Source organism: Ambystoma mexicanum, chromosome 4q (genome assembly GCF_040938575.1).
Source record: "Ambystoma mexicanum isolate Mex_15411 chromosome 4q, UKY_AmexF1_1, whole genome shotgun sequence".
Lineage (NCBI taxonomy): Eukaryota > Metazoa > Chordata > Amphibia > Caudata > Ambystomatidae > Ambystoma > Ambystoma mexicanum.
The window spans coordinates 71,260,512-71,284,518 of record NC_090928.1 but is presented as its reverse complement, the minus strand read 5'-3'; the positions used below and the strand labels follow the sequence as shown (position 1 = coordinate 71,284,518).

Below are 24,007 nucleotides of genomic sequence, written 5' to 3'. Positions count from 1 at the left end.
TAGTCTATGGGTCTTGTAGGAACAGAGTGTTCGAGGAAAGTTCTCTAAAAACTGGAAACCAACTTTCTGTCACCTAAAAAGGCATAACTACGAACTGTCTCATAGTTTGCCCTTGAGTCCTTGTCTGAGAGTGTGTCATGGATGTGGGGAAAGGTAAATTCCCTGCCTGTATCGCCCTGACTGCCGGAAGGCTTCTGCCTCCACCACCTCAGGGTCTGGTCACCGATTTTAAAAGTGCATGATCAGTTGCTGGTTGCACCTCGATGCAAATGCTCCATGCTGTAGCTCCACCAGTTGCTGGGGGTACCCGTTAGTCTGACGGCAACTGAACATTTCTCAAATTCCATTTAATGACTACATTTGCATCAAAAAAATATTCTGCTTCAAGGGACTGCCTGACTGTAGTGTGGGAGGTCTAAGCTAACCCCAGTAACACTTTTGAACGATCGTCTAAATTATTTTTTAAATACATTCTTTTTTTTTTAAGACCTTACTGTGTCCACCCGAAGCATGGTGCAACATTTTCCCCTGTCTGTGGTCTGACACTAAATCGTGAAAGACCCTTGACAATTGATCAGAATATCGTTTTCTTTTGTTTTTATGTTTGTATTCCTTTTCGGACTATTTTCCTTTCTGGCGTCTTCCCAGATGAGGTTCTCCAGCCTCCCCTTGCGTCATAGGGCACAAGCCTGCTCTCCCCACTGTTGCATTGCTTTGGCTTTGTGTGTGTTCACTTGTGGCAACAGTAGCCTCTTTGATCTTGTTGTCCATCTTGTTGCTGTCATACTCTCGAGCTGCGGGGAAAAGAAGTGTGCTTTGTGCTGGCCTTGACATTAGTTAAATGCTACAAGGCTGGTACCGGCCCTGGAAGCAGCTGGATAAATAAGTAGGTCAGACCTCGCCCAGCCCTTTCAAATATCTTGGCACTAAACGTTTTATTGGCAGTTTACCGTTGTCAGGTGCTGTGTAGGTACAGCAACCTACTCCAAGTTGGTATTCTTTCCCTCCCACTCTAGATCTGACAGATTCCCCAATATCGGGTAGGAGTTAAGGGAGGTGGGGGGGCACCTGCTTCTTTCACATATATGGAACAGCTTGAGTTATCCAGTAGACATATGGATGGCTCGTTTGAGCGTGTAGAATAGGTCAATTGGAGCAAATGATTACCTGCTGTTTGACCTCTTCAGCTATTTCCAGTATTTTAACCAGTGGTGTGGCCACATTTAAAAACGTGACCCGACAAGCTTTTTGGACCTTTATGTATTTCCTATGAAGATGTGCATTTGGGCGCTATGTGCTGGCATGTGTGCCACTCCTGTCAAGTGGCAGAGGGAATTCCGCCCTGAGCTTGTTCCTGGTATTCTATTTTGCATAATGTTCTCTAGGATAGACTCCAACTCTTGAGGGTGGAATAGGGCGTTTGTGTTCAGTCTAGCTATTCCCCTTCTCCTGAACACTTGTCATGATAACTGCTCTGTATGCTCTTACCGGCAAACTCGCTGTCCTGTACCGGTTTGCTAATGATCTGCTCATTTCTGTGTCTATGCAGGGTTACGAGAGGTCACTGTACTTCTAATAGAAATTCTTGTCTGTGCCTTTTTGTGCTTCATCTCGGCCATAGCGTCTACAGTCTGACACTGAGAAAGGCTGTGTACTCTGAAATACAGGGCAAAGGAATATTGCCAGTTCATATGACTGGAGAACCCCCAACACCCTCCGTACCAGCCTGCGTGTCGCTGCTACTACCCTCAATGGAGTTCTTTACTGTAGAGATGTTTCAGAGATGTTTCAGATATCCCCTGCTGCTGCAGCTCTTACCAAGCATGCACTGAGGGATGAAAAGCTGAGCAACGGAAATGCACCTCTGTCCTGGGCCGGATTAATCTGGTGAATTTTGCCAAAGCCCGTTCCTAGCACAGCACAACATTGCTCTTGGTGTCCTGCATGTGTGACGCATGCTTTAAACAAAAATATATATATTTTGTGTATTCATTTTCATCACACTACTTTTGGAATGACTTGGAATAAGGTAAAGACTACCGACTGGGAAAACTTCCGTTCACAAATAATCCAAACAAGATTGTTAAATGTCTTTTAATGCCAATCTGCAGAACAGCAAAGCAAACCTCAACCAGGCAGGACACCACAAACCCCCTTTCTACAAACACCCTCGTTATTCTACCTTGTCTGATCATTCGTGTTTGAGATGGGCGTGCTTAACAAATCACTTTATGGAGTAATTTGCAGTTTCCTGCCTATGTTCGCAAACATCAAAGACGATATCGTGCATTTGTCAATACTTCCACTACCAGGGGTTGAACATTCATAGCAATATACCACCTGCTCAGTCAGCATGCCGTATGTAGTCTACACAGCAGCAGGAAAGCTATTCAGTTGCACGTTCTAACAAATTAGTTTGCTGAACGGAGCAAAAATGGACAAGAAAATCCTCACATACACATGCTAAATGGAAATGTGTATGGAGCGACCATCTTGGCAGAATGGAGTCACATATCATTTACATTGGCTTGGCGATCTTATTCGTAGCATCATTGGTTTGCATTGAACGTCTTTAATACATAACTAAATCAGTCGAAAATACATTCCATGATTAACATGCATCGCTCTACAAAGTAGTATATATAATGCTTATATAAAAATTGTTCACAGTATTTAACTTGGCTGAGCTGAAACGAAGTGGCTTGGAGAGACTGATAAGAATTACTTTTTTTTGCAAAAAACTACTGCCATTGGGCAGAGTGGCATATGAGGACTTAATTTATGGTAGATGTAATTTTGTGTTGTTTTAATACTGCCCTAAGTAAATAAAGTAAGACCGAGCATAATGCAAGCCTTCGGTCTTGACATAGAATTATAGTTCGTCTTCTGTTGTGTTTTGAGCCTGAGATTGGTGGGAAGCATATATAAAGCTAAGCTGTTTTTGTTTGTTTTCGCAGTGAATTTACACAGGCTTACAGGATTTGTAAAGACTAGTATCCGTCTTGTAGACTGAGATCGATGGAAGCGTGAAAATTACAGTAACAAGAACACCGTAAGTATTCCTTCTTATAAAGTTTGCTGTGATGGTGAGGAAAAGCGATATATGAAAAACTGCCACACAATTATACGAGTGTGGTTGTAGTTCAACCAAGCCCAATGTCCTCTTATTTTAGCTGTAATTACATTGTTACTAATACTGATCAAATGTAAGATTTCCATCGTTCGTTGAGACGTGTGGGCTTTTTTTCATGTTGCAGAAACCTAGTCTTCAGAATTCATAAGCGATGTACCCAAACTGCATTGATGCAGCAATGAGGTAATGTTTGTAAGAGGAATTGATTCCACTCATCAACAAGAAAGGGTGACTTTTTGAAACGCAATTTTGAGTTAAATCGGTGGGCTTATCAGTTTTCCTGCAGGACAAATCAAGCTGATTTATAAAAACGTACCTTTTGTCTGACATGTGTTACGGGCCTCTGTGATTTTACATTTTTTTAGAAGCATGTTTGTTTTCATGGAGGGCGCCGTTAATCAGGAACAGTGAAACATTTTTAAGTTGTTGTTTGCAGCATTCTACTCTAAATTTACAGACAACCCTTTCCAAAAGAAAAATGACAAATTTCTCTTAAAATACCCTACTTAAGCACCTTTATAATAAAATGTAAAAACGTGGATTGGGGGATGATCTTAAGAGGGGTTGAAATAAATGTCAGAATGAAAAAATAGTTTGCTCAATTCACCTGGCTACTTTCTGGAATGTGGTCATGGAGTGCTTTGTTTTTATGGACCAATTTATAATTCGGATTTCTGTCCCCCCACCCCTATTTTTTTCTTTTAAAAAAGAAAAGGGGGTGGGGGAGGAGCAGAACCTTTCTTAAATTGGTGCCAGCCCAAAAAGAAAGCTGGCGTGTTTCATTTGGGAGAATATACGTATGTTACTTTGTCAAGCTGTACTGCAGCTTTTGGCATTTTTGTGGCCTTGTGGTGCATTGTGGCTTGAAAGTAGAGGTGGGGCCAGGTAAAGGTGGATTAGTTCAAGCGGAGGTTGCTGTATGATCAGCTGTGCCAGACAGGATGGATTTTACAATTTCCTAGTTTGTGCTGGTGTTAAGCAAGCTGGAGCCAGATGCCTGCCTTGAGATTATTTTAGGAGTATGGTGAGGTAGACCGAGTGGTTACGTTTGGAAATCTTGTATTTGATTTGTGTGGTGCATTTTTGTGTGAAGACGAGGCGGTGCATGTGTGTCCGTTAGAGTGGAATGAGTTCTATACCTTTCATAACCTCCCTTGTTGCTATCTGGTTACCAGTGTCTGGCCACTGTTAGTACCCACATCACACCTCACTCCTTTGCAACATAGTCTGACACGCTGCATAACGGTGCAGAGTATATAATTGTTAATGTTATGTGGTATATAATGATGTGGTGTTGCAGGCGCCCGTGAAGATTTTGACATGGGCTGATAGGAAGAAGTAGTACAGCGTAGCAGACCTTGCCAAAAATATCTTCAATCCCATTGTATTTTGATGCAGGGTACTTTCTCTTTTGCAGAACCCATATAGTGTATGCAAAGGGACTAGTAGTATGACTGGAATGGTGGGCAGATGTGTGTTCGTGCTGGGTGCATTTACTTGCTTGTGACCTTTGTTTGCTGGTTGTCTACATACCAGTGAGCCTTGGCTGTGTATTTACAATTCACGTACGTATTTGCATTCTGCTGGCTGGGCGAACTTACTTTCCTGGAACCTAGGAGAAGAGGATTTGTCTGTTCTCTATTCGTGTTTTACTGGGTGTGTGAGCTGGACTAGTTGGAAAGAGACTGGGTGGAGTGTACTGTTGCAGAAACTGACTTGACGGCTTAGTGCTCGGCAGTAACGTGAGGTGGGGTGTTCTTACATGGAAAAGTCCCACTAAGTCCTTTCTGAAGCATTGGTGTGGCTTGGCTGAGAAGTGGGTGTCTTGATCTGGAACTAGATGAAGCCTACAAAGCCTGTGCAAAAAAAATGGATGCCCTTGTGTCTGTAGTGTCGGTTTTCTGTTTAAGATATTGATGGAGCGATGTCAGGGGAGGTGTAGTGGGAAAGCCCTCGCATTATGGTTTCTATTTTTTTTTCCAGCACTTGCACCGTTATTTCTTCCTGTTAGGTGCCTCGTATTTTGCTGTATTTTTTTTTTTATAGAAAACCATGTCTATCCCTTTAAAAACCACGGGTGTCCCTCCGCCCCCCAGTGCCAAGCCCTTTTTTGGTGATTTCGGTATGTCGCAATACAATGCCTTGTAACATTTTTGTTACATGAGATATCTCGGACAAATTTGGCCCCTTTTTGTCCCCACATGTTGGCGGTTGTAACGCCACCCAGGAATCCTAGGTTGCTGTAGGGGGGTGAGGGAAAATAAGCAAAAAGGGCAACAATTTTGTGTTAAAAAAAAAAAAGCCAATAAAATGATGTACAAAGAAGCCTGTTTTTTTTCCTTGCATGAGCTAGGAACAAATGGTTTGCTGTGCTGAATTCCCCAATTTCCTGGCTTACAAGAACAGGTTGATGTGGTTATCAACGGTTTTGTGAGAGGTAGGCGATTTTGGCCATTTTTGCCAATTGGACATGCGTGGACGGAATGGAAAAAAGGGTAGGAAAGCCGAATTGGAGGACAGAAAGGCATACATTTCTGAAAAGTAGACAAAATTCCAAGTTTAGGAAGTGGTGATTTGCGCTGGTCAGGCAACAACTAAGTAGGGGAAAATTCCATAGTTGGGGGGGAAAGCAGGAAAATTACCTAAAAAAGGTATGTGGCGGACATGGTTGGCGTGGTACGGCAATGGCTTCTATGAATTTTGATTAAAAAAATGCTCCGCTATATTCCCCCGACTCTTGCAGTTAGGAAATCACACATTTTTTGCAGTTACACAAAACAAGCAATACCACAAGCCAAACACTGAGCCATGGTACACAGGAGTTTTATGCTTACGGCCTGAACAGACCTACTTAGCATGTGTAAATCAGGAAAACCGATGTGGTAAGGAACGGCAAGCATACATTTTTTGAAAGACAACAGGCAGACCTTTTCAAGGGTAGGTGACTTGTGCAGGTTACAAAAGTGTCTGGTGCCTAAAGCAGCGACTACATTTAGGGCACATTTGGGAAATGAAAGGGTTGTGTGACAAAGGGCACCAGGAAATGGGTCGAAACATTATGAAAACCACACAAACACAACAAATGTCATACCTTCCTGCGTTCCCACACATGTCCTGATGAAAATGGTACCTCATATGTGTGGGTGCACCTACCTGGGCACTAAGGGGAAAGCCTAAAACACGACTAACCCCAAGTCTTTTCTGACAGCTGAATTTCACGATTTTTTCAGAAGGGCACACCATACAGATATGGGCCTAGGGTGTCGAAGCCACCAAGGAAAACCGGGAACCTCCTGCATTTCTGAAAAGAGACACCCGTGGGAATCCGCAGAGGTCTGACTTGCGTAAATCGGGCCAGAACTTTATTACACTGAAACCCCGGCAAAGTCCGAAAAGTGGCGAAACCCCCCCCCCCCCCATTTCCACATATTTCACTCGGCTCACCCACTGAAACACGCCGCCAACAACACATGACCTACCTTCCCGCTTTCCCACATGTGTCCCGATGAAACCAGTACCTCACGTGTGGGTGCACCTACCTGAGATCCAAGGGGAAAGCCTAAAACACGGCTAACACCAAGTCTTTTCCGACAGCTGAATTTCACGATTTTTTTCAGAAGGGCACTCCATGCAGATATGGGCCTAGAGTGCCCAGGCCACCAAGGAAAACCGGGAACCCCATGCATTTCTGAAAAGACACCCGTGGGAATCCAAAGATGTCTGACTTGTGCAATTCTCCCCAGAATGTATTACCCACAATCCCCGCCAAAGAACCACATGGGAGAAGGGCAGCCAAGGCCAGGGATATTACCTCCGACTTTGCTGGAGCTCTGGCTGGCCTGCGTTAACAGCTTCTCCCCACCAGTGAGTCCCGGCAGTGTTCCAATACCTCCCCGAAGGGGAAAAGCTGTGAGGCAGCCCAGCCACAACTCCAGGACGGTTGAATTTCCCCGGCCTTGGACATCCATGTACCATGTGGGTGTACCGTCCCCTAAGCACAGCGGCAGCTCCAGGGATTCCCATTCCTCCCCGGAGGTGACACCTGTAACGTAGCACAGCCAGAGCTGCAGCCTGGGCTTGCAAATGGACAACCCACATAGGAGGCATCCGCTCCCAGGGAAACACCAATGTTCTGCTGGCATGGGGGGCAATTTGTGGCCTGCCCCTGCAATTGTGTTCCAGCCCACCAAAATATCTACTCGGGTAGCCCATTCCCACCCACACCACCAACAATCCAGCCCCAGTCGCACCCACCCCACTGACAGTGGGCCCTAACTATAGAATAAAAAAATACAGTACTCTAATAACGTTGCAGCTGCTCGCGTAGAAAAAGCTGTAAACTAAACAAAAACCATGTCTTGCCTACGGTCACCCCAGCAAAAACAAATCTACACTCATACTTTCCAAGCATGCCCCACCTTGCAAGCCATCTCTGGTGGTCTACTGAACCTCACCCCCCGTGAAAACATATTTGCCCCTTCCTATGGGCAGATATCTGCCCCCAGGGAGGGCTGCATGAGGTGCCCCCCCCCCCCAACACTCCATTTGGGTTGGGGGAGGAAGCCCATCCCAAAATGTCCGACAGGCCCCCCCAGTGGCTGGGGCAGTAAGATTTGGGCAGCCTGGGGGCAGATTGGCACACCAATGTGCCCATCTGTGCCAAGGCAAGTTTGGTAAACAAAGAAAAACATTGAACATGGCAGGCTGCACTTTAGGGGGGGAAGGGGCTGAGGGGCACCCTAAACCGCCAGGAATTTTGAAATGTAAAGGGCGGTGCACCGCCATCCCAAATGGAGGGGCAGGCCATTTCATGTAGTGATCTCGGGGGGGGGGGCATATTTAGGGGGGGCTGCCATGCACTCCTCCCTGGGGTCAGGTGTCCCTTCCTAGGAGCAAATATCTGCCCCAAGTGAGGGTTCAACGACATGGCCCCCACTCCATTTTGGGTGGGGGGGGCAGAAGGCCACCAGACCTTCCCATTACAAAAATCCCAGGCGCTTTGGGGTGCCCCACAGCCCCCCTAAAATGCTGTCTACCATTTTCACTTTTTGCTTTGTTTACCCAACTCCCCTTGGCGCAGATGGGCACAATAGTGTGCAGTTCAGCCCCCAACGTGCCCAAAACCTACTCCCCCACCCATTGGGGAGCCAAATGGGTGGCGGGTCCCCTCATGCAGGCCTCCCTGGGCCTCCTACAAACGGCTGCATAAGGTACACCCCCCCTCCATTTGGGGTGGGGGAGAGGGCCACCCAAAAATGTGGGACAGGCCCCCCAGTGGGTGGAGCAGTAAGGTTTGGGCACCCTGGGGGCAGATTGGCACACTAATGTGTCCATCTGTGCCAAGGGAAGTTTGGTAAACAAAGAAAAACATTGAAAATGGTACACTACACTTGGGGAGCTGAGGGGCACCCTGAACCTCCGGGGGAATTTTCCAATGTAAAGGGGGGTAGCACTCCCTCCCCCCCCACACCAAATGAAAGGGGGGCAATCTCAATCAGCCCTCATTGGGGTTGGATAAGAGGGGGGGGCATCTCATGCAGCCTTCCATTGGTTCAGATGACCCTTTCTAGGAGCAGATAACTGCTCCAAGGGAGGGGTGCATACCATGGCCCCAGTCCATTTTGGTGGCACTCACCCCCTTTCCATAAATACAATTCCCTGTGGTCTAGTGGGGGGGGGCAATCCCCCCCACCCAAAACACCATCCATTTATTTCCCTTGTTTTTTTTTCTCCATAAGGCCCATTCCCTAGGGGCAGATGGGCACCCATCTGCCCCATGGGGACCTTAAACTGCAGGCCCCATCCTTTGGGGGTCCTGCACACTTCTTCCTGGTGCCCCCCTTCCAATTGGATGGGGGGCCACCTCATGTACTCCTGCCTGGGGCAGAAATCTGTCCCCAGGGAGGGCTACAAGGGGCGGCCCCCTTTCCACTTGGTGTGGGAGGGGGGCACAACCCTTTTGTGTGCCAGAAATATCCCTGGTGCCTAGTGGATCCCCCATCGCGTCGCATTTTCTTATTTGCCCCTTCCCTGGGGGCAGATGATCCGCCATCTGCCCCCAGGGTTATCCATATGTGCCCCCATGCTTTGGGGGGGGAGAGGGCTGCTTACTGTAAGGAGCCCCCACCTCCCCTGCTTGTAAAGCAGATCCCTGATGGTCTAGTGGCCATTGCTAGCCACGGATCGGGCTCTGCGCCCGATCCGAGGCCAGCAATGCAGTCACACAATGTGTCGTTGGAAAGGGGAGATCCTCCCCTTTCCAACAACACCTTTCAAACAAAAATCCATGGTGGCTAGGGTCCCTAACCCCCTCCCCCTTTCCCATTGCGTTCATTTTTTTTTTTTTAAACCATTTTTTTCCATATGCCCCCACCCCTGGGGGCAGATGGTCCCCCATCTGCCCCCAGGTGCATCATGTGGCCCCATTGCTTTACCTAGTAGGCAGTCCCCCCCTCCCTCCCCCCCCCGCATTCAAAAGACATCCCTGGTGTCTAGTGGCATTGCTAGCCACGGATCGAGCGCTATGCGCCCGATCCGTGACCATCAATGCTGTCACAAAATGTCGTTGGAAAGGGGGAGAACCTCCCCTTTCCAACACCTGCCTTGATCTCTGGCTTGAAATACAGCCGGAGATCAAGGCAGAGCAAGGTGGGGACTCGCCTTGTGTTTTCACTGCGGCAGCCGAAAATGCTTTCGCTTTCATGGTGGCATGCATTACGCACGCCGATGTGAAAGCAGGGATCGCTCAAAACAAGGTGCCAAAAAGGACAAGCTATCTCGTCCTTGGCAACACAGAGGTAATGTCAAGGACGAGATGGCTCCCCCATGGCACCTAAGGGGTTAAGTATTTTGCAGAATGTGAGGTGATGCTTCAAGGATTAGATTCCTATGGGTAGGGATTTCCACAGTTTGTCTTGAGTGCGAAGGAATCTTTGTTACTGGACCCACTTGGGGAAATCCTGTTATTTCAGATGTCTGCAATGTTTGATTGGGATTCATCTACATGCAAGTTGGTGAAATTGGATTGTATATTGTGTGCACTTTTGAAAACTATTCGGAGAATTGAATTGCTATCTTGACCAGTCACACCAGTTTTCAAAAGCTCATAAAGTATGTACTCCAATTTGACCAAGTTTAATGACATGAATCTAAAACTTAAACGTGGCAGGCACCTTAAATTAGTATTTCAAAGGTGCTTAACCTGTAAATGTTCAAACTAGAGCCTTAATTTTCAGACCAGTGTTGCAAGACAACATCAGTTGCCAAAGTACATATGGGATGTGGCTTGTCTGGTTGGTAACATTCATTCATTTTGTTATCGGTTATAATGCCTTTCACCATAATTATGGTCCCAACATGCAGAACAGCAATATTTTTCGCCATTATGCCGTACCATTGGAAGTAGATTTGCAGCATACTCTCCGCATCGAAGTGTTGATTACAGAGACTAACTCTTCGGAGCTATTCTTGCCCACATGCATAGTAGGGAGATTGCCTTTGCAGAATGCCTGTTTGCTTCCTAACCCACTTTTCCTAAGTTCACCCTTTTTTTTTTTCTGTCACTCCCATGGAGAAGACCCATTTTAAGCTCGGCTTTGTGCGAAACTAAAAGTTTCCTTCGCAGGATACATGCAATGTGTGGAACTGCCTTCCAGCGGATCACACCAATTATCTGTGCCGGGCAACCCAAACATTTATGCCCAAACACTTTGAGGAGTGCCACACTAAGTGATGTGCTGCATACACCATGCAGGCAGAGGACGAGACCACTGCCTAGACGAAGATTCTTGATACCGGGATTGACACCGACCCCCGGAAGAGCCACAGCATGTGGTACCAGTAGTCAAGACCCCCGACTCCCCTCTGCGCCCAAGACCCGACATCAGGTCGCTTTGAAACAGAATGTACTTACTGTTGATGCGCCTAACAAATGCACAATAAATAGTAGTGAGAAATAAATAGTCACACTATAGCGGAAACACCAAGAGACTTTGTGCTTGCACAAGCCCAAACACAGGCTGAAGCCTGGGGGGTACTAGCTTAAAGGGAAGCTCCAAGGGAAGCTCCAAGCCATGGAGGTGTCGACACTGAATGGGCCCAGGCATCATGCACAGTTGCTGTTGAGAATCAAACACCAATCCCAGTCTCACTGTGATAGGAAAAAATCTAGGAAGCTAGGGAAGGGAATTCCCAGAAAAGAGACATCCACTCTGTATTAGTCTTGGCACATCTGGGAGCACATACACTGTAAAGGGTTCGGGGGGAAGGGGGCATGTCGTCAGTCAGTCAGCTATGCAAAACAAAGATCTTGTTGTTTTTTAGGAGTTGGATGAAGATTTGGGAGCCTGAGGAGGATATTATTGTCCAGGTTGAACCTTCCACCTTTTTCCACTCTTACTTTTGAAGCCGACTAGATGCCTACAAAAGATGAGGAGCAAGGAAGACTTAAGCGCCACTATGGCTGAAGTTGTCGCATTCATTGAGGAGGATGCGTGCCAAGCACAAGTTTCAACAACTGCACCAGCCCAAAAAACGAAGACCTGGGCAGGCCCTGTTCCTGGGGATGAGGGAGGTGTCTACCTAGACACCAGTTGCAATGGTGATGAGCAGGAGCAGTGTCCTCATGATAAGGAGATGGTTTAACCCTGATGGTAGTCTTATGGTTTCCCCAGAGGATGAATGCCCCCACACCTCTAATGTCCTCTCCTACCAAAGAAAATGTGCAGTATACTGCTTTACGGAAAAGGGACGGTTTAGCATTAGGGCTAAGGAGTCTGATGTACATTTTGTGGATGCATTCTATTGTTAAAATCATTTAAACGACAGATTACACTCTCGCTCCTCAAACCAGAGGCCACCAAGGCAGTTAATCCCAGGACTGAGAAGAAGTATTAAACCTTCCAACAGCTATCCTCTGTCTATCCGGGGGCCATCTACTCCAGGATCAATGGGGGCAGTGCACCACTGGGCAGCTTCCAGAAAATGCAAGTGGGACGTTATTATCCTACAGGGAGAAAAATATTGCTGCTTTGGGGGTCATACAGCATGTCTTATTATCGTCGCTACTTCACCATTGCGAGATGGATTGTTCAGTTTATACATATTGCTACGTACCTTGGCACATGAAGCTCACTCCACATGTAGACTGCGGCAACCTTCTCTTTCATTACTAAGATATACTGTTGGATGCAATATGTGAAGCTGCAACATTGTGTTCAGTTCACGCAATACTACATTATTTTGCAGACAATCCATCAAGGAGATTACTGGGTGGACCTAGCGTATTAAAACATTTTTCCACTGTGCCGTCTACCACCTTTTCCAAGTACTAGTTTATCAAAAGCATGTTTATCTAAGCAAATTCATAAGCCTCGGAAGGCCAACATTACTCAGTAATTGTAACGCTCACCTGACTCCCACGGAGGCGCTGGTCTAGTCTGGGTTGCTGTGGCCTCTTCGAGCGTGATGCGCAGAACTCTGAACACCGACTGAACAGGACCCTCAAATCTTGCTTGTCTGGCCCGTAGGAATATCCTTCTGCAGATGAGAAAGGGGTTTAACAGTCTGCAGAATAGTGTGCTTGCTCCCCTCTTCCCCCCTTCGTTCTTCTCTAACTTCCCCCAAAATCCCCGGTTGAAGCTCACCTTATGGTTTGAAAGGATGAACTCTCCATCCTGCTTCTGGTGCAGGGGCGCGTGTTTGTCCAGTTACTTCACTGGTTTTCAGAATGGCGCTGGCAAAATCCACGTGACTTTTCCGAGCGGAACGCTGTAAGTATGAAGATTACAAAAGTTCAAGTGTTGAGCCTCCTTTTCTGTTGCCTTCTTAACCTGTGATCTGTCCTTTATTTCAGGTGCAGAATGAAGGCGATGAGTTGAGGGATTGACTTACCGATGGTAAACTCAGGTGAGTTAGCGATGGGGGCGATCCCTCTTAATGTGTCTATATTCCTCCAGTAATGTCTTTTGTCCTTTCCCCATGGGGGCCGGGGTGCGGTACCTGCCAACGAAGCGGCGCCGACCCGAAATGAGGAATGATCCACCAACAGAAGACCGGTAAGTGTTATGGCGGAAAATTAGGCTTTCCTCATATGTTCCTTCTGCACACCTTTTGTCTCTTCTTCTCTCCCCTAGGTGCAGAGATGTGGCGACCGGTGCAGACAGTCGCGGTGGAGCCAGAAGAAATCCCGAGGACAGGTGAGTGAAGCGCGGCGCTGCAGCGAGCAACGCTGTGCTTTTTTTTTTTTTTTCCGAATATATTTTTATTGGGTTTTGTACATACATTGCATCAACTGTTTGCGAATACATAAAGAGCCCTGCGCGCAGCGCGATTGAGTTTAGAGGTGCAAGTAATAGAACAACAAGGACAATGTCCTTCATAACAAAACAACAATCATAACAGGTCAGAGGGCAATTCATGGGTCGAAGCAAGCGTTTAGTCTAGCCCTGATGGGCAGTGATGGATTGCATGTGGGCGGAAAGGGATCCTAGTATGGGCTTTAGGTACTGAGTCGTTCTTAGATTGCGGTGAGCGATAGATTATTCGGGCATTGGAGCATCATTCCTGAGTTCATTAGCAGTCCGGACCCTGGGCCAATCTGTACCTCTGCTCTGCTTTGTCCCCTTTGTGTTTATTCGGTTTTGTCCATCCATCGTAGGGAGGGGGGTTGTCGTGCCAGACCTGGGAATTTCTGGGTGAAGTCCAAAAAGGGAGCCCATGTTTGGGAGAATTTGTCTCTGTTTCCGAACCGAAGGGCCGTAATTTTTTCCGCTGCAATTATGTCCCAGCATTTTGTCCACCACATTTGTACTGCCGGGCCCTCTGGGTTTTTCCACAGCCTAGCTATGGAGATTTTTGCGGCCGTTAACAGGTGGGAGCATAGCTCTGCTCTGTGCCCGGAGAGGGGGAATTGGCCCTCCCCGCTTGATCCCAATAGAACGATGCCCGGGTCCCATGGGATAGTAAGTCCTGTGATTTTATTGATGTGATCCAGCACTGTTTTCCAGAATTGAGTAGCCTTGGGACATGACCAGAACAGATGAAAGAGTGTGCCTTTGTCCGGGCATCCTCTCCAGCAAGCCGGGGGAATTGTGGGGTTGCATTTATTGAGTGTCTCCGGGGTCCGATACCACCTGAAGCATACCTTAAATGCCCCTTCCTTGTTGGAGACGCATTTTGAGCTTCTGTTTGCTCTTGCCCAGATGTGGTTCCACTCCTCCACCTCGATAAGCCTCTCAATGTCGTTTTCCCACTTCAGCATATATGGCTCTTTGCGGGAAGGGTCTGTTCTGTCCAAGAGCTTGTAGAGGATGGAGATTCTGCCCTTTGGCGGGGACCCTGTGAGGGTGAGTTCCAGGGCTGTGAGGGCTCTGCTTCCGTGACGTTTCATCTCCCTGCTCGAGAGCCAGTGGCGGAGCTGGGAGTATCTGAATCTCTCGCGCTACGGCACATCGAATTTCGCCTTGCAGGCCTCGAAGTCTAGGGGGTTTCCTTCCTCGTAAAAATCTTGTATTCTCTCCAGACCTCCATTTTTCCAGCTCCTAAAATTCCTGGGGTTACAGCCGGGGTAAATTCTGGGTTTCCCCAGACCGGGATGAGTGGGCCCGTCGTGCCGCGAAGTTTCCACAGTCGCACCGCTTTCTTCCAGCTCCTTACTGTATTTTCAGTTGCCGCCAGGGGACCCCTGCCCTCGTTTGCGCTGGGTTCCTTAAGGTGTGGCAGCGAGGTTATTGGGCTTGGACTCCAGGCCTCCTCCAACTCCAACCAGCGAGGCTTAGATGTGGCGGGGAGCCAAGCGAACGCCGATGAGAGCTGAGCGGCCAGCACATATCTTGCAGCATCGGGCGCTCCCAGACCTCCCGTCCCCGGAGCATGACCCTCCGCGGGATGCGTGGCTGTTTCCCCTCCCAGATGTAACTCATGATATTCTTTTGTAGCTTCTGGATCTCTTGTTTCAGGATTGTGGTGGGTATGGCAGCACATTGGTAAAGGAGTCTAGGGATGAGGTTCATCTTCAAGGACGTGATTCTTCCGAACCATGAGATCTCCTGCTTTTGCCAGCGTATGAGATCGCCTCTGAGTTCTTTCAGGAGTGCCGGAAAGTTGGCTTTATATAATCTACTGGAAGCGCCAGGAAGCTGGACACCCAGATACGGGAGGTTCTTTTTGGCCCAAGGGATCTGATATTCTTTCTCCAGGCCCGATACTAGCTGGCTAGGTAGATTGATGCTTAATGCTGTAGACTTGGTAAGGTTAACCTTAAAGCCTGAGGCTTCCTCGAATTCTAGTAGTTCCTTCCATAGGGCCTTCATGGATTCCTCTGGTTTGGTTAAGGTGAGGAGGACATCATCGGCGTAAAGGGCGGCTTTATATGTTTGGGACTTGATTGCCAGACCTTGGATCCTTGCATTGTGGCGAACTCTGATCGCGAATGGCTCCATGGAGAGGGCGAATACCAGAGGGGACAGGGGACAACCCTGTCTAGTGCCTCTTGAGATTTTGATCATTTCGGACCTGACTCCATTCATTCTGAGGCTGGTGGAGGGGTGCTGATAGTTTGCTAATGTCCATTTAATGAAGTTTGGGCCGAAGCCGAAATGTGAGAGTGAGTTTCGGATGTAGCCCCAGTCAAGCATATCAAAAGCTTTGTGTGCGTCCAAGGATCGTATCATCAGTGCCTGCCCCCTTCTATTGGCAGATTCAAGGACATTGATGGTTCTTCTTATGTTATCATGGGTACTGCGGCCGGGTATGAATCCCGTCTGGTCCGGGTGGATAATAGACGGAAGCAAGGGAGCCAACCTGTTCGCTAGGGTTTTGGTAAAAATGTTTGCGTCATAGTTCAGAAGGGAGATAGGTCTGTAGGAGGCGCACTGGCTCCGGTCCTTTACAGGCTTCGGCAGTAGTACCGTTATTGATTCTTCCATAGAGGGGGTGGTCGTGCCTGAGGATAGGAATGAGTTGAATAGGGTGGCCAGGTGGGGAGATAGGATGTATGAACATTTTTTATAGAATTGGGCGGTAAGTCCATCTGGACCAGGGGTTGAATTTTTCAGTTTGGTTATGGTTTCACTAACTTCTTCTGCCGAGAAGGGGGCCTCCAGGGCCTCGAGTTGCGGGCATGGGACGGCTATTTGCGCTTCGGCTAGGTATTTGGCTTGTGCTGCTTCGGACGTGGGGACCCCCGACATAATAGTTCTGTGATGAGAAACCATGATTTCCATTTTCTCTTTGATGGAGTAACGAAGAGTCCCTTGTGCATCCGCGAGGCTATGGATGAGGTTTCTTGTTTGTAGCTTTTTTAATTTGTGGACCAGGAGCCGGTTTGCTTTGTTGCTGTGCACATAATAAAACTGTTTGGTGTATGTTAGAGCCCTGGCCGCTTTGTAACGCTGTGCTTTTAAATGAGTCTTTTCTCAGGAACGCTGGCTTGAAGGTTCCGGATGCAGGTAAGAAGTTTGAGAAAATTCTTGGTTTTCACCTTTCTCTTCTCTTCTTTCCTTACAGGTTTTTCCAGGATCAAGGCGGGCGTGGCTTGAGACCAGATGCAGGAGCAGACACGGTGAGCGTTTAGCTGCTTGGATGCAGAACAATGCGAAGCGTGAGCAACAGTCTGGGCGTGGCTTAAATAGCCCCCAAAGTAGTTCCAGGTAAGTATCCTTCCCTGGCCACGCCCGAGTGGCAAAATAGTCCCAATGAAAAAATAGTCCCTTCAGGTCTCAGGGAGGCCTGAATCTTGCAGCATGGTCTGCATCAGGTAAGTGCACAAAACACCTTCCTTTATGAGCCTGGCGCCAAAGGCGCCAGGACTGATGTCCAAAGAGCCCCTATAAGGGGCTGCTGGGCTTTTACCCGGGGGCATGATGCCTGCTACCGGGGGTGCTTGGCCTGGCCTGTTGCTCCGGGGGTAGGCATCATGACAGCACATTCCCTCCCACCCCCCCTGCCCCCCTGCCCTCACCCCCCCCATCCCCATCCTCCGCCACCACCCCCCCCCCTCTCCCCCGCCACCCCTCCCAAGGTTGCTCCCTCTGGAGGTTTCGGTTTGTTTGGGAAATTCCGATGGAACCTTTTTACCAGCCGAGGTGCATGTACGTGGTCGCTGGGTTCCCAAGACCTTTCCTGAGGCCCGTACCCTTTCCAATCAATTAGATCGAAAAGTTTTGATTTTGAGATCTTAGAATCCAAAATGTTCTTCACCTCGAATTCAGGCTCCCCATCTATCTGGATTGGTTCTGGTGACTTTATTAATCTGGTTCCTGGTTGCACTGGTTTCAAAAGTGACACATGAAAAACAGGGTGAATCCTCATGTTAGCTGGTAGATCGAGCTTGACTGCCACTGGGTTAATTATAGCTTTGATCGAGTAAGGGCCCAAATACCTTTGATTAAAAGTTCGAGGTCCCTTGAGCAATAGGTGTTTGGTAGCCAACCATACTTGATCCCCTATTTGGTATGGAGGCGCCTCACTCCGATGCAGATCCGCATTCTTTTTGTATTTCCCTTTCGCTTGTTGCAAATGTGCAGTTGCATCCTTGAAGGCTTGAGTTATCGTGGAATGCAAATGGTCCACTGCAGGCATTTCAAGGCTCAGGGGTGAGTCCAGGTTTGAAGTACGAGGGTGATGTCCATATAGGGTATAAAAGGGGCTTTGTCCAGTTCCAGAGTGTACCGAGTTATTGTATGCATATTCGGCCACCCATAAAATATCCTTCCAATTACCCTCTGATTGGTGCAACATACATCGTAGGTATTGTTCAAGGGTCTGGTTTGTTCTCTCCGTCTGACCATCGGTCTGTGGGTGGTGGCTGGTTGAGTCTTACGTCGATTTGTGCCAGTTGACAATACTTCCTACAAAAATGAGAAATAAACTGGCTTCCCCGGTCGGAGACTAGTATGGACGGGAATCCATGCAAACGGATGATATTTTCGAGGAATTCCTTGGCTAGGACAGAAGCTGAAGGTAATCCTTTCAACGGAATAAAATGGGCCATCTTGGAAAAAAAATCCACCACAACCAGAATAGTATTGTATCCATTACAAGGGGGCAGGTCCGTGATAAAATCTAGTGACAAGGTGTGCCAAGGTGCTGGTGGAATGTCTAAAGGCTGAAGAAGACCGGCGGGTTTTGTCTTTTGGCCTTTGTTTTGGGCGTAAACTCCACAGGACATCACGAAAGATTTAATATCCTTTCGCCAGGAAGGCCACCAGAATTGTCGTTTAATTTTTTCCTCAGTTTTGGCAATGCCAGGATGTCCTTCCATCAAGGTATCATGATGACGACGGGAAATAACCAGTTCTTGCAATTCCTTTTCTGGCAGAAATAAGCGTCCTTGGAAGTAAGGTAGGCCATCGTTGACCGAAAAGTAAGACCCCCTTAGGATCCAATCCTGCAAGGCTGTAGAGTCCAGGAGTTGTTTTACCCGTGCTATCGGCACAGGTTCTGAGTTTGTGTCTATTTCTCCCATTCCTATTCGAGATAGCGCGTCCGCTTTGCCATTCTTACAGCCGGGGCGGTAAGTGATTACAAAATCGAACTCGGCAAAGAACAAAGCCCATCAGAGCTGACGTGACGATTGAGCCTTGGCAGTTTTTTTTTTTAAATATTGTAAGTTTCGGTGATCAGTGATCACGGTGATGGTATGCCTGGCGCCAAGAAGATAATGCCGCCAAACCTTAAAGGCGGACTTAATGGCTAATAATTCCTTGTCGGTGATTGCATAATTTACCTCAGGCGGCGAGAACTTTCTGGACCAAAATGCTACGGGGTGCAGTTGGTTGGTTTCAGGGTCTCTCTGAGACAGGACAGCTCCCATGGCTAAGCTGGACGCGTCGGTTTCGACTATATATGGGAGATCGGGACGCGGGTGCTGCAAAATAGGTGCAGACGTGAATTTAGCTTTCAATTCCTGAAAGGCCTGTTCGGCTTCCTCGGTCCATTCGAAGCGCTTATTTTTCCGCAAGAGTGCAGTGATGGGTTGTACCACACGTGAAAATTCCGGGATAAATCTGCGATAAAAATTGGCAAAACCAAGCATGCTTTGGACACCTTTCACCGAACTAGGTGATGGCCATTTGAGGATGGCATCCACTTTTCGTGAGTCCATTCGGACCCCTTCAGGTGTCAGGATGAATCCAAGAAACTCAACCTCGGTGGTATGGAGAAAACACTTTTCCAGCTTTGCAAACAGTTTGTGCTGGCGCAATTTCTCAAGGACGGCCCTGACATGCTTTCTGTGATCAGATTCCGAAGAGGAGTACACAAGAATGTCATCGATATATACGACAACACAAACATTGATGAGTTCCTGAAGGACATCGTTCGTGAAGAATTGGAAGGCAGCAGGCGCGTTGCACAACCCGAAAGGCATCACCTGGTATTCGAATAATCCATATTTTGTACGGAAGGCCGTTTTCCATTTGTCGCCTTCTTTTACTCGCACCAGATGATAAGCCCCCCGGAGATCTAACCTGGTGTATACGCAAGCGTCCTTCACCTGGTCAAGGAGTTCAGGGATCAGAGGCAGAGGGTAACGGTTTTTAACAGTTATCTGGTTCAATGCGCGGTAGTCGATACAAGTTCTAAGGTCGCCTTCTTTTTTGGGCACGAAGAACAAAGCCGAGGATGCCGGAGACTTTGACGGGCGAATGAAACCATTGGCTAGTCATTGATCTAAATATTGTCACAAATGCAGATTCTCAGGTTCAGTAAGGGCATAAATCCTGCTACACGGGTGTTGTGCACCGGGCACCAGATCGATTTGGCAATCGTACGATCTGTGGGGAGGTAACGTGTTGGCCTGTTCCTTTTGGAAGACATCCCGATAGTCTTGGTATTCCGGAGGTAGTTGCATGTAGACAGAGGGTACAGACGCTAGACTAATCTTCAGATTTTCTGGGTAGCAGGTTTGTGCACAATCCGGGAAGGCTATTCTCTTCGCTCGCCAATCAATTTGAGAATTATGTGTCTCTAACCAAGGGATTCTGAGAATAACCTGAAACTGTGGAGCCTAGATTACATCAAACACAACTGCCTCCCGTTGGCCGTCCGGACCTATAAGTGTCACCTCAGCAGTGGAATGTGTTACCGACCCAGAAGCAATTTCGGTTCCATCGACTGTGGTGATGACATCTTTGCTGGTTTTAGGACGCAGAGGGAGGTTAATCCTAGAGACCAATTCACGATCCACATAATTTCCTATAACCCCACTATCGATGTATGCCTTTATTGCATGCAACCGCTTAGGCTGTTCCGGATCTACGAGGACCATTGGCACAATGAAATGCGAGGTCTGAGAGTTAGTTTTCAAGCTCGGCAAGCGGACCCCTACGCTTGTCGGGCGTGGTCGTTTCCCGAAACAGTCTTCATGGTTTTTATCAGCGCCTCCTACCACCTTCTTGGGCGGTTTTGCCGGGCAATCTCGTAGAAAATGTCCAGAGGACCCACAATAAAGACATAATTGCATCTGCCGTCTTCTTTCACGTTCTTTTTGAGTTAAAGGTCCTTTAACCCCTCCGATTTGCATAGGCTCAGAGACATCAGCACCCTTGGGGTTAGCGTGGGTCTTGACCAACACCCGGGTCTCAAACTTGGACCGATCTGCTTTTCTGTTTTGAAGTCTGTGATCCAATTGGACCACTAAGTCTATATATTCTGTGCATTCTTGGGGCGGATTTACAACTTGGGCTAGGACATCTTTAAGTTCTCCGTGTAGACCTCGATAAAATAACGTGATTCTTTTATCCTCTGGACACCCAGTTTCCACAATTAGTCTATTAAAGGTTGCAATGTAGGATAGGAGGTCCTGATTGCCCTGTCGCAGGGATAGGAGTTCGTCATCGAGAGCCTGCCCCTGAGAGTGTCGAGCAAATAACCTTTCCATGCTTGCTTGAAATCCTTGAAAATCACAGAGAATCGGGTCATCTTGAGTAACCAGTGGAACTGACCAATCGGCAGCACAGCCGCTGAGATATGACAATACAAAGGCTACCTTGGTTTGGTCATTCGGGAAGGCCCCAGGTCTGCATAGGAAGTGCAAACGACACTGATTCATGAATACGGCGAATCGTTTGGGGTCCCCAGCAAAGCGTTCAGGTGGGGCCAGCGGCATGTTTCCAGGTAAATTAATCTGCACAGGGTTACTGGGAACCACAGGAGCGGGGTTCCCCCCGGAACCGGGTAGAGGAGTGCGTCCAGCTTGACCTTGCAAAAACTGTCTAGCCAGGTCATCAGTTCTTTCCTTTGATACAATCACTTCCCTCCTGAGAGCATTAGTCTCTTGACGAGCGGCGTGTACTTCGGCCTGTAATTCCCCCAGTAGTTGGGCCAACTGATCAGTCTCAGAAGTTTCCATAGCGCCTGGGTGGGAATTTGTAGGAAGGCTTCGCGTTCTGTAACGCTCACCTGACTCCCACGAGGCGCTGGTCTAGTCTGGGTTGCTGTGGCCTCTTCGAGCGTGATGCGCAGAACTCGGAACACCGACTGAACAGGACCCTCAAATCTTGCTTGTCTGGCCCGTAGGAATATCCTTCTGCAGATGAGAAAGGGGATTAACAGTCTGCAGAATAGTGTGCTTGCTCCCCCTTCCCCCCTTCGTTCTTCTCTAACTTCCTCCGAAATCCCCGGTTGAAGCTCACCTTATGGTTTGAAAGGATGAACTCTCCATCCTGCTTCTGGTGCAGGGGCGCGTGTTTGTCCAGTAGTGAAGACCCCTGACTACCCTCTGCGCCCAAGACCCGACATCAGGTCGCTTTGAAACAGAATGTACTTACTGTTGATGCGCCTAACAAATGCACAATAAATAGTAGTGAGAAATAAATAGTCACACTATAGCGGAAACACCAAGAGACTTTGTGCTTGCACAAGCCCAAACACAGGCTGAAGCCTGGGGGGTACTAGCTTAAAGGGAAGCTCCAAGGGAAGCTCCAAGCCATGGAGGTGTCGACACTGAATGGGCCCAGGCATCATGCACAGTTGCTGTTGAGAATCAAACACCAATCCCAGTCTCACTGTGATAGGAAAAAATCTAGGAAGCTAGGGAAGGGAACTCCCAGAAAAGAGACATCCACTCTGTATTAGTCTTGGCACATCTGGGAGCACATACACTGTAAAGGGTTCGGGGGAGGGGGCATGTCGTCAGTCAGTCAGCTATGCAAAACAAAGATCTTGTTGTTTTTTAGGAGTTGGATGAAGATTTGGGAGCCTGAGGAGGATATCATTGTCAAGGTTGAACCTTCCACCTTTTTCCACTCTTACTTTTGAAGCCGACTAGATGCCTACAAAAGATGAGGAGCAAGGAAGACTTAAGCGCCACTATGGCTGAAGTTGTCGCATTCATTGAGGAGGATGCGTGCCAAGCACAAGTTTCAACAACTGCACCAGCCCAAAAAACGAAGACCTGGGCAGGCCCTGTTCCTGGGGATGAGGGAGGTGTCTACCTAGACACCAGTTGCAATGGTGATGAGCAGGAGCAGTGTCCTCATGATAAGGAGATGGTTTAACCCTGATGGTAGTCTTATGGTTTCCCCAGAGGATGAATGCCCCCACACCTCTAATGTCCTCTCCTACCAAAGAAAATGTGCAGTATACTGCTTTACGGAAAAGGGACGGTTTAGCATTAGGGCTAAGGAGTCTGATGTACATTTTGTGGATGCATTCTATTGTTAAAATCATTTAAACGACAGATTACACTCTCGCTCCTCAAACCCGAGGCCACCAAGGCAGTTAATCCCAGGACTGAGAAGAAGTATTAAACCTTCCAGCAGCTATCCTCTGTCTATCCGGGGGCCATCTACTCCAGGATCAATGGGGGCAGTGCACCACTGGGCAGCTTCCAGAAAATGCAAGTGGGACGTTATTATCCTACAGGGAGAAATATTGCTGCTTTGGGGGTCATACAGCATGTCTTATTATCGTCGCTACTTCACCATTGCGAGATGGATTGTTCAGTTTATACATATTGCTACGTACCTTGGCACATGAAGCTCACTCCACATGTAGACTGCGGCAACCTTCTCTTTCATTACTAAGATATACTGTTGGATGCAATATGTGAAGCTGCAACATTGTGTTCAGTTCACGCAATACTACATTATTTTGCAGACAATCCATCAAGGAGATTACTGGGTGGACCTAGCGTATTAAAACATTTTTCCACTGTGCCGTCTACCACCTTTTCCAAGTACTAGTTTATCAAAAGCATGTTTATCTAAGCAAATTCATAAGCCTCAGAAGGCCAACATTACTCAGTAATTGTAACGCTCACCTGACTCCCACGGAGGCGCTGGTCTAGTCTGGGTTGCTGTGGCCTCTTCGAGCGTGATGCGCAGAACTCGGAACACCGACTGAACAGGACCCTCAAATCTTGCTTGTCTGGCCCGTAGGAATATCCTTCTGCAGATGAGAAAGGGGTTTAACAGTCTGCAGAATAGTGTGCTTGCTCCCCTCTTCCCCCCTTCGTTCTTCTCTAACTTCCTCCAAAATCCCCGGTTGAAGCTCACCTTATGGTTTGAAAGGATGAACTCTCCATCCTGCTTCTGGTGCAGGGGCGCGTGTTTGTCCAGTTACTTCACTGGTTTTCAGAATGGCGCTGGCAAAATCCACGTGACTCTTCCGAGCGGAACGCCGTAAGTATGAAGATTACAAAAGTTCAAGTGTTGAGCCTCCTTTTCTGTTGCCTTCCTAACCTGTGATCTGTCCTTTATTTCAGGTGCAGAATGAAGGCGATGAGTTGAGGGATTGACTTGCCGATGGTAAACTCAGGTGAGTTAGCGATGGGGGCGATCCCTCTTAATGTGTCTATATTCCTCCAGTAATGTCTTTTGTCCTTTCCCCATGGGGGCCGGGGTGCGGTACCTGCCAACGAAGCGGCGCCGA

At 47.9% G+C, this 24,007-nt stretch overlaps 1 protein-coding gene across 1 annotated transcript in view; it reads left to right on the top strand.

The window, feature by feature from the left end:
* Positions 1-24,007, top strand: part of RNF146 (ring finger protein 146) — a 127,596-nt gene that overhangs the window by 50,662 nt on the left and 52,927 nt on the right. Inside the window, exon 2 of the mRNA XM_069607502.1 lies at positions 2,958-3,052. The gene's annotated coding sequence lies outside the window, so the exon portion shown is untranslated. The remainder of the gene's footprint in view (positions 1-2,957; positions 3,053-24,007) is intronic.